This window comes from Euleptes europaea, chromosome 4 (genome assembly GCF_029931775.1).
Source record: "Euleptes europaea isolate rEulEur1 chromosome 4, rEulEur1.hap1, whole genome shotgun sequence".
Classification (NCBI taxonomy): Eukaryota; Metazoa; Chordata; class Lepidosauria; order Squamata; family Sphaerodactylidae; genus Euleptes; species Euleptes europaea.
In genome coordinates this window covers 83,502,539-83,511,432 of record NC_079315.1, presented here as the reverse complement: position 1 = coordinate 83,511,432, position 8,894 = coordinate 83,502,539, and positions in this window count along the sequence as shown.

The following is an 8,894-nucleotide window of genomic DNA, read 5'->3' as shown; positions in this document are numbered from 1 at the left end:
AAAAAAATCCAAATTATGCTAAGTTTCAAAATGTCAGTCACAGATTTTTTTATTCTGGGCAAACTTGCAAAAATAGCTTTTATTGTTTATGCAAATTGTTTGAATTTTCTTGGCAGGCAATGAAGATTTTTATATTGGAATGGAGATATTTAGAGGGCCTTTTAATACCAGCCCAATCAAATACCGATACATTCTTATCATACTTATCAAGTTAACGTGTCTACTTATACACACAGAAATAAACCACAACACATTTATTGATCTTTGGTTTGAATAAAACTGCCGTATTTCTGATCAAGGCAACCAAATAAGAACAAAGAACAGTCAAATAATCCAGTGTATGGTGAGCTAACAAACAGGTTAGATTGACAGGTTACAGTGCACATAAAAAAGTTACAAACACTAAACACTTCCTATTGCCTGGCAAATTCTAACACCATTGCTATTGCTTCTAGCCATCTGAACAGAAGATTCACAGAGGCTAACTTGTTGATGCAATTATTACAACACACAGCAGGAATTATATAAAATCAGCATGGCTAGTACTTAGCTAGTAACCCATTTTAAGTAAAGATTGAAGAATCTGGCATCTTCCAGAAAATATATATACATATGAAAAAGCATATCGTGAGTCACAGTATTTCTAAGTTGGCATCGACACACTGAATGGGATATTATAATTTCTATAGCACTTGCTGAGCACAGAGCAGTTTACAAGTCTTGCTACAACTACCTCTTATCCTTTCCCACCATTATTACTAAAGTGCTGCCTGACATGCAAAAATATAAAGTAGATTAATATATTGCTTTTATTTGCCAGCGCAAAAATATAGCAATAAGCAATATGGTTCTTTTACACATGGTGTAAAAATTTGTAGGTTATAGAAAAGGGTCTCTCATACTGCAGCCACTTTACAAATACCTATTTGCTTGTTATTGGTTTGGATGTTCAGCCTACCCTATTTCAAGGACTCAAAAGACCGATTTGTGATTTGTTACACCATGTTATTATACAAACTGTGGCAATGAGTTAGAAGCAAAACATGCTCAAACTCTACAATACAGAAGAGTAACAGGTTCCCTTGAAGGAGTGCTTCTTTTAATAAAACCCTTACATTGAGTAGAGCGTTCTGTTTGCAAGCACTGATTTTTTAAAACTGAAACACCTAAACACAGATTTGTGTTTGCACTCATTTTTCATTGGAAGTCTCCAGCTCGGGGTTTCAAAATCACTGGCCCTAAAGGTTACCCAGTCCTAAGCAATAGCACTTGAAGCTTGCTTTTAGTACTTGAACTGAGGATGTAAGGATGCAGTCAAGGTGGGAAACCAACTTGTTTAAAACATTGGCTGGCTTACATGTTCATGGCCCATGTCTTGGTAAAACCATGCCCAGTTTCATATGAAAGTGACTGTGCTGCCTGAAAGCACCAGGAACGAAAAAACACCTGCATGGCAATTGCCTGTTTGCCTCGGATATACTTTTATCCCCTTTTGAGGAACAGGGACCGATCACACGACAAGCATTTAAATTCAAACTTGGGAGAGGCTGTTCTATGTGGTAAGCTATGCAAATGTCGAAAACTTGCCGTGTGAGCCCATTAGGTCTCACCTTGCCACTGCCCAAAACAAGGTTCGTGGCAAAAAGCCTTTACATCTATTGGAAAGGCAAAGGAGACTACAATGAGGCTTCTTGGACCAGGAGAATGATCAAAGCAATTCAGGTTAATAAGCTCTTACTGTGGGAAATATTGAATACCCAATGTCGCCCTGCATGTTAAAATGAGCATTTCAGTAAGCATGGCTCTCTTGGAGTCAATCAGTGCAAGTGCTTTCCAAATTTAGGGCAGTTATGTGTTCTCTGTGCCCCTCCTACTAGACAGGTTTCGATGGGATCGCCAGACCTATACAAACTCACCACATGGGGCCTGTTCATTTAACCATTTCATTTAATGGTTCATTTAAATTGTGGAACTCTCTGCCCCAGGATGTGGGGATGGCTGCCAACTTGGAAGGTTTTAAGAGGGGAGTGGACATGTTCATGGAGGAGAGGGTTATCCATGGCTACTAATCAAAATGAATACTAGTCATGATGCAGACCTATTCTCTGCAGCCTCAGAGGAGCATGTCCATTATATTAGGTGCTGTGAGACACAGGCAGGATGCTGCTGCAGTCATCTTGTTTGTGGGCTTCGTAGAGGCACCTGGTTGGCCACTTTATGAACAGACTGCTGGACTTGATGGGCCTTGGCCTGATCCAGCAGGGCTTTTCTTATGTTCTTAACTGCAGAAACCCCATTCAAGAGCACACAGGAATGCTGGAGATGGCATCTGGTTAACAACCTATACATGAACAGAGGCACCAGCTTTCTGAACTGGCATGGCGAGAGGCTGCTGCGACACAAATTTGCAACAGTATCTATTCATGCTGAGATTCCCAACAGTCCTAATTCATCCTCCAAATGCATCCAGAATCCTTTCATCAGCTATCATATCAAAAATATGCCCTAACAAAATATCTCTAAGTGGAATAAGTTTGTAAATGACTAAGTCTGTGGCTATCTGGGCCCATGGCATGTTTAACCCCCAGCTATCCAGCACAGGCTGGTATTCTGATTTGACAGTATCATTGCTTTGTTCTTTAGCTGGCCTACCTTGCTTTAATCAGACATTCTCAGTTGTTGTATTGATTTAACCACCATAACTCTAGCACGTTTATATACAAAAATCTAGGAAATGTCCATATGGATTTCACATTTCATTATGGGACAATCAATTTAGTCTGACATACAAAGCGCCTTTAACTCACAGGGAAGATCCTTTGTATCCAAGTCTTCCCCACCCCCAGTTTCTACAACAGGTAGTCTGAACTATGCCTTACACAGTTCCCAAGGATCCTCTGACCATTAAGAGTGGGGTTTAAGGGGGAGGGGATACAAGAACCTACAGTAGGAGGGGGGAGACCTTGCTTTGGATCCAACTCCATGATACCATTCAATTAAAGTTGTGCTTGTAGATTTGTGTTGAATGATTATATACCAACATTCTCACAACTGATCACAAAATTATTTTCATGCATAGTCTGAGATGCAATAGCAACTTTCTTTCATTTAGCATAAAAACACTGTGGCTGCTCCAGGAAACAATGCGATTGAAAGGTACCTTCAGCTTCATCATCTTTTACACAGTTAAATTAAGATCACACAAATTAAAATCTCTATATTGTCTACTTTAAAAGTTAATTGCAACAATGTTTGCATTTTAACGTTCTTAGGATTTCCTCATCTAAACATATAAAGATGTCAAGGATGCTCAGTGCTTTAAGGCATATTTCCTGTAGGTTTTGATTTGACAAAAATGGCAAATAGAGTGCTTTTCAAGACACTGGTTTATACTTATAGAATCAGAGTTGGAAGGGACCACCAGCGTCATCTAGTCCCTTACAAAAGCTATCTTCTCTATAATTTGTTTTATGAAAATATACATAATTTGGCTTTGCACGACTGTCGTGTGATGATACATGAGATTAATTCTGTAGTTTACTGACTTTTCCCCCTTTGCACAGCTCGTCATTAGTAAATGAGCAACAATTCAGCAAGTGATGCTTTCCCCAGAACAGAGATAAACCATTGCATATTTAGTTTTTCACACAGGTAGAAAGTTGCCTACTTCACTTCAAGCAGTCTTTAGATGTGATTAAGGAATGCCTATGTAATGTACAGCATTCCATAACCACGCACAGGGTGAGATCTTGGTAGATTTCAAACTATTCAACATGTGTTAGTCTTTTAGCATTCTCACTTTTTATTCAGTTTATATGTACTTCTTTCAAACTGCAGACACTGCTTGACTATACAATTTTAAAGCAATGCAGAATCCATCTAGCAAGGGAAACAGCAGAAAAGCATTTATACCCAGTGCCTTGGATATGCTCAAGTCAACATGTGGAAATCCTATGCAAGCAGGTTTTCCCATTCTCTGTGGAAATAGGTGTGCACACATTCCTTCACACATGCAGTTTCCCCCACCACTGAAAATGAATGGGAAAAAAACACTCTGGAGAAGGAGAGTTCGAAGGTGAAATCTCTAGATTATAAGAGAATCTCTGCAAATATTCATAATTGGTGCAAAAAAAAATCAGCACAACAGCAAATTGGATAATATTATTTCACAAAATAACAGTCAATGCTCAAAAGAATTCACAGGCAGCCTAAATACCAAGACCAAGTCTGAGATGAAGCCCAGATATAGTTAAAAGCTACTTGCAATTAATCCACCCGCATTTAAGTTATGATCAAAATAATTTAATGTCTGGGTTCTGAACTTTGCTTGCAGAAACAACACTATTACTATCACTCAGAATACATTGATAGTTCTTGTACTGTATAAATGATAATTTCAAGGGCAAATGTATTTCCCTTCACTAAGAACACATAAGGAACAAGTCTGTTCAGGAATGCTAAAACTAACCAGGCACTTAATAGAAACATTCTAAATCTATGACTGCAGTACTGCAGTCAAAAGCTCTGCTCACGACCTGAGTTCGATCCCGACGGAAGTCGGTTTCAGGTAGCCGGCTCAAGGTTGACGCAGCCTTCCATCCTTCCGAGGTGGGTCAAATGAGGACCCAGCTTGCTGGGGGTAAAGGGACAATGACTGGGGAAGGCACTGGCAAACCACCCCGCAAAGTCTGCCTTGGAAACGTCGGGATGTGATGTCACCCCATGGGTCAGGAATGACCCAGTGCTTGCACAGGGGACCTTTACCTTTTTAAATCTATGAATTAAATAGACTTTGGATAATTAATTAACTACTAAAATAATCTGTTCAGTTGTGCAGCTGTGATTTACAGCAAGAGTTGCAGAATGATCATATGTAAGATAGGAACCACTATCTTTAAAGTCAGTGTTTGTAACAGAAGGGGCGGGAATTCCACTATACACCATTTACATTTTGTAGCTGTCCAGAGCAGTCTGGCAAACCAGTAACCTCCAGCCTTTTCAGACTCAGGACCTACTTTTAATTTCGCCCTACAAAGGGACCCGATTCTAATATCAGGATGTACCTTAATCTATTGCTCCTCGTCCAACTTCTTCTTTCTTCTCTTTGAACCTACTTCTCTTGTGAAAACAAATGGTGATAATACCATGCTTATGACCCATTTCAGAGTAGAAGGACATCCAGTTGATTATGCTCCATCAGTTGACAACCAATGCTATCAACTGTTTCCTGAGCAATACAATGCAGCTCTCTAACTAATCAGCTTTGGAGATATTTGCGGTCCTCACAACAGCTCTCTGAACTGACATGCAAAAGCACCAGAAGCAGGAATGACAATTTAGGCAAGGCCCAATATATCCTTGGGGACATCTTGCTGTCTACTGCCAGAAATAAGGTTGGACTAGAATAGACAGATCTTTGACTTGATTCCACAGACCACTTATGATGTTCCTGAATGTGCTGAGTACACACATATGAAGGAGCCAGGCTGATATACTAAAAAAAAAGGTGGAAGAGGGGTTAGATCACAGGACATACAAGTAGTCCGTCTGAATCAAATGTCCATTTAGACATGGAACTTGTTCTTCACACTGGCTGACCAGTTGCTGCCGTGAAGCCAACAATGAAGGCATGATGGTGAAAGCATTCCCCTTTCAACAATTGATGAAGCTATCTCCCATGAATTTCTCTAGTCCCCTTTGAAAACCACCCAAGCTTTATCTTTTGGTATGAAGATAACATGCACCACGTGGAGTACATTGTCCTGAATCCTCTGTGCTAATTTCACTGAGTCATCCCGAGTTCTAGCATTATGAGACGAAGAAAGTTCTCTAGCTCTCTCTCTCTTCATACCATTCCCAAGCTCCAGCAATATGGTTGCCTGTCTCTGCACCTTCTCCAGCTTTCTAACATTCTTTATGATGGGGTGACCAGAACTATATGCATTATTCCAAAGGCATCTATGCTATAAATATAACTGCTTTATGAAGCCAGCAATGTTATCATCAATCCCTTTCCCAGCAAGCCCTAGCTTTGAATTCACCTTTTTCACACCAGACACTAAAATGCAGTGTTGCTATCACACTAAGATCTGGGACGGCAAGGCTTGAATCCTCGTTCTGTCATAAGCAATCTTGGAACAATCACTCTCAGCCTAACCTATCTTTTAGGGTTGTTCTGAAGATAAAGTGTAGGAAATAATGTTTTAAGTTGCTTTCCTCCCGCCTCTTGCCCCAAGGGGAAAGTAGAAGAAGAAAAGTTGGTTTTTATACCCTGCTTCTCTCTACTGAAAGTAGTCTCAAAGAGGCTTACAATCACCTCCCCCCCACCAACAGGCACCTTGTGAGGCAGGTGAGGCTGAGAGAGTTCTGAAAGAACTGTGACTAGCCCAAGGTCACCCAACAGGCTGCATGTGGAGGAGTGGGGAATCTAATCTGGTTCTCCAGATTCAAGTCCACCGCTCATGTGGAGGAGCGGGGAATCAAACCCAGAGTCAGACATGGTCAGAGAAGGAATGTTGTGGTTTCTCCAGGTGCTGGCCTTGGCCAGTTCTGTGTCCTGTAAAGTGTGTTTAGACTACTCTCTGTGGGAAGACTCCTAGCACCCTGACAGCTCCTGGGAGGGGGGTTGCCATGGTATCCAGATCCACCCCGATTTTCCCTTTGCTCTTCCATATATGCCCTGTACTGTTCCCATAGTTTTCACTAGTGTCCATTTGACTCTTGGCTTCTGTTAACCGGTGGATTTTCCAATAAATCAACTCTTTTTAGACTGCCTGTCTGCTGATGTCTGTTTATGGGATTATCACGGGACTAGAGCTCACACCCAGTTCTGCAGATTCGAGTCCTCTGCTCTTAACCAGTATGCCACGCTGGCTCTAAAATGTCACCGGGCTGTCCACTGGGATCCCCAAGAGCCTATTTGGACTACCAATGTAATAAGCAAAATATGAATGCCCCAGCCTCCATCATTTTACAGTTACTTACACTATGTTTCTTTCCTTACACTGAAGGTCCTTTACTACACTGTTTCCATTGATGCAGTTTTTTGAGGTCTATGATAGGGATGTGCATTTTCCAAAAAGATATCCAACAATACCTTATTGGTATTTTTAGATACATACAGTTAATATTTGGATTTTTCAGAATATTGATAATCAGGTCCCCAAAATTCCAGGAACAGTTGAGAATATTCAGGGCCAGCATTTAAACACTCTCAGATATTTTTTTCTTCAATTTTATAGGTTTGGTTGGCTTGCAACAATGTCCCTTGTTTAAGGTGGTTTGGCTTTGATACTCTGGTTTGACATTGGTTCTGCTGGGCCGGATGGTTCTGTTCATATTTGGAGGCCTTTGGGCAGTGGTTGCTCTTGTGTGTTTGGCTATTGGTTTCTTTGTCCTGGAGAAAGCATGGGATCTTTTCCCTAGTAGGAAACAACAGAAACAAATAGGGACACTTTGTTCAGGGGTCAATAGAACTGGTCCCCTTGATCCAATTTGCTTGAAACCTGGAGGGTAGATCTTTAGTGGAGAAGCAGGACAAATTTCCCAGTAATTTTGGTGTCATTTGCTTGAAAAACAGCCCCTCCAGTCCCATATAAAGGAATCCCCCATAAGGAATAACAGACCTGATAATCTGAATTCTGAAACTGTATTAGAAACCCAAATAATCTAGAATGCCGGTATAGACACCCTTCCTGAAATCTGAATCCAAAGAATTCCAATTTTTTTCAAGTGGACATGCCTTGGGTCTTTGCCATCCTGAATAATTTGATGATCTGCAGATCCCGCCACTTCAGTTGTTAGCCATGGCGCCAGATCATTTGTGAACTGAGCAGCATGAGTCTCAATAAATTCCCCTTAAGAACTCTCCCCAACAGGGACAGCGTACTGAAGAAGCAGCCAGTATAGAAGATAGGCTAATGTTGGACTCTGCTGAGAGCTGACTCTGCATATTGTACTTGTACAGTAGTCTGGGCTGTCTCTGCTCTGGCGGCACATACCTCTGCTGCTGGATGTACTGTACCAAAGAGGTGGATATCACAAAGCAACTTAGACCACCAGCATTCCAGCCCCCCATATCCAGCAGTGACCTTTATAATGGGGACTCCAAGAACCAGGTAGGACAGAGGGCCCACTGGAAAAGCATAAGGCACCATTGTACCTATGTCATTAAAAGCCTACTTAAAGTTTAGGGTACTAAAGTATCTTTGCAAAAGCACTAAGCCCTAATTCATTTTCATGCCTCTTCATTCAAAGCTTGTCTATCCTGCTGCTGGCCAGCATATATTCAGAGGGCCCATAAGGAAATTTCAACTTTCTTCAAGCCCCTTATATTACATGATTACATTTAAAAATACAGTAAAAGATTTTGATCAGTGCCAGTAAGGTGATCATTGTGGTGAAAGGCAATGGAATTTGTCTGCTATGGGAACAACAGAACTCAAATGGATAAATATTAGCACCAATACTGAACATCCAAAAGATTCATATGGCCATTTATTATCTTTAAAAAGACTGTTAAGACAGAAACAATAGATTTTATAATAATATCCTTACAATATGAAAATTCTTCTCTTAGGACTTCCAGACACATTACATTACGGGGTATAATGCCTCAGGAAAAAGGAAACTGCAGCATATTGTATACTTTAATGCATGAATGTGCAGGAGTGAGGGACAGACCAATAAATTATCGTACAGTTTTCAGACCCTACTACTTTACGATACCCTAACAGGTGAAGGGTTTGTTTTCAAGTATGTGCGCTCAAACAGGGAGAAAGCTCTTACAAGCTACAGTAACTACACACCCCTGAACGTTCATCCATATTAAGTGACACAATATTGCACTTGGATACCCTTAACTGTAACATGTAAATAAGTCCTTTGGCATGAAT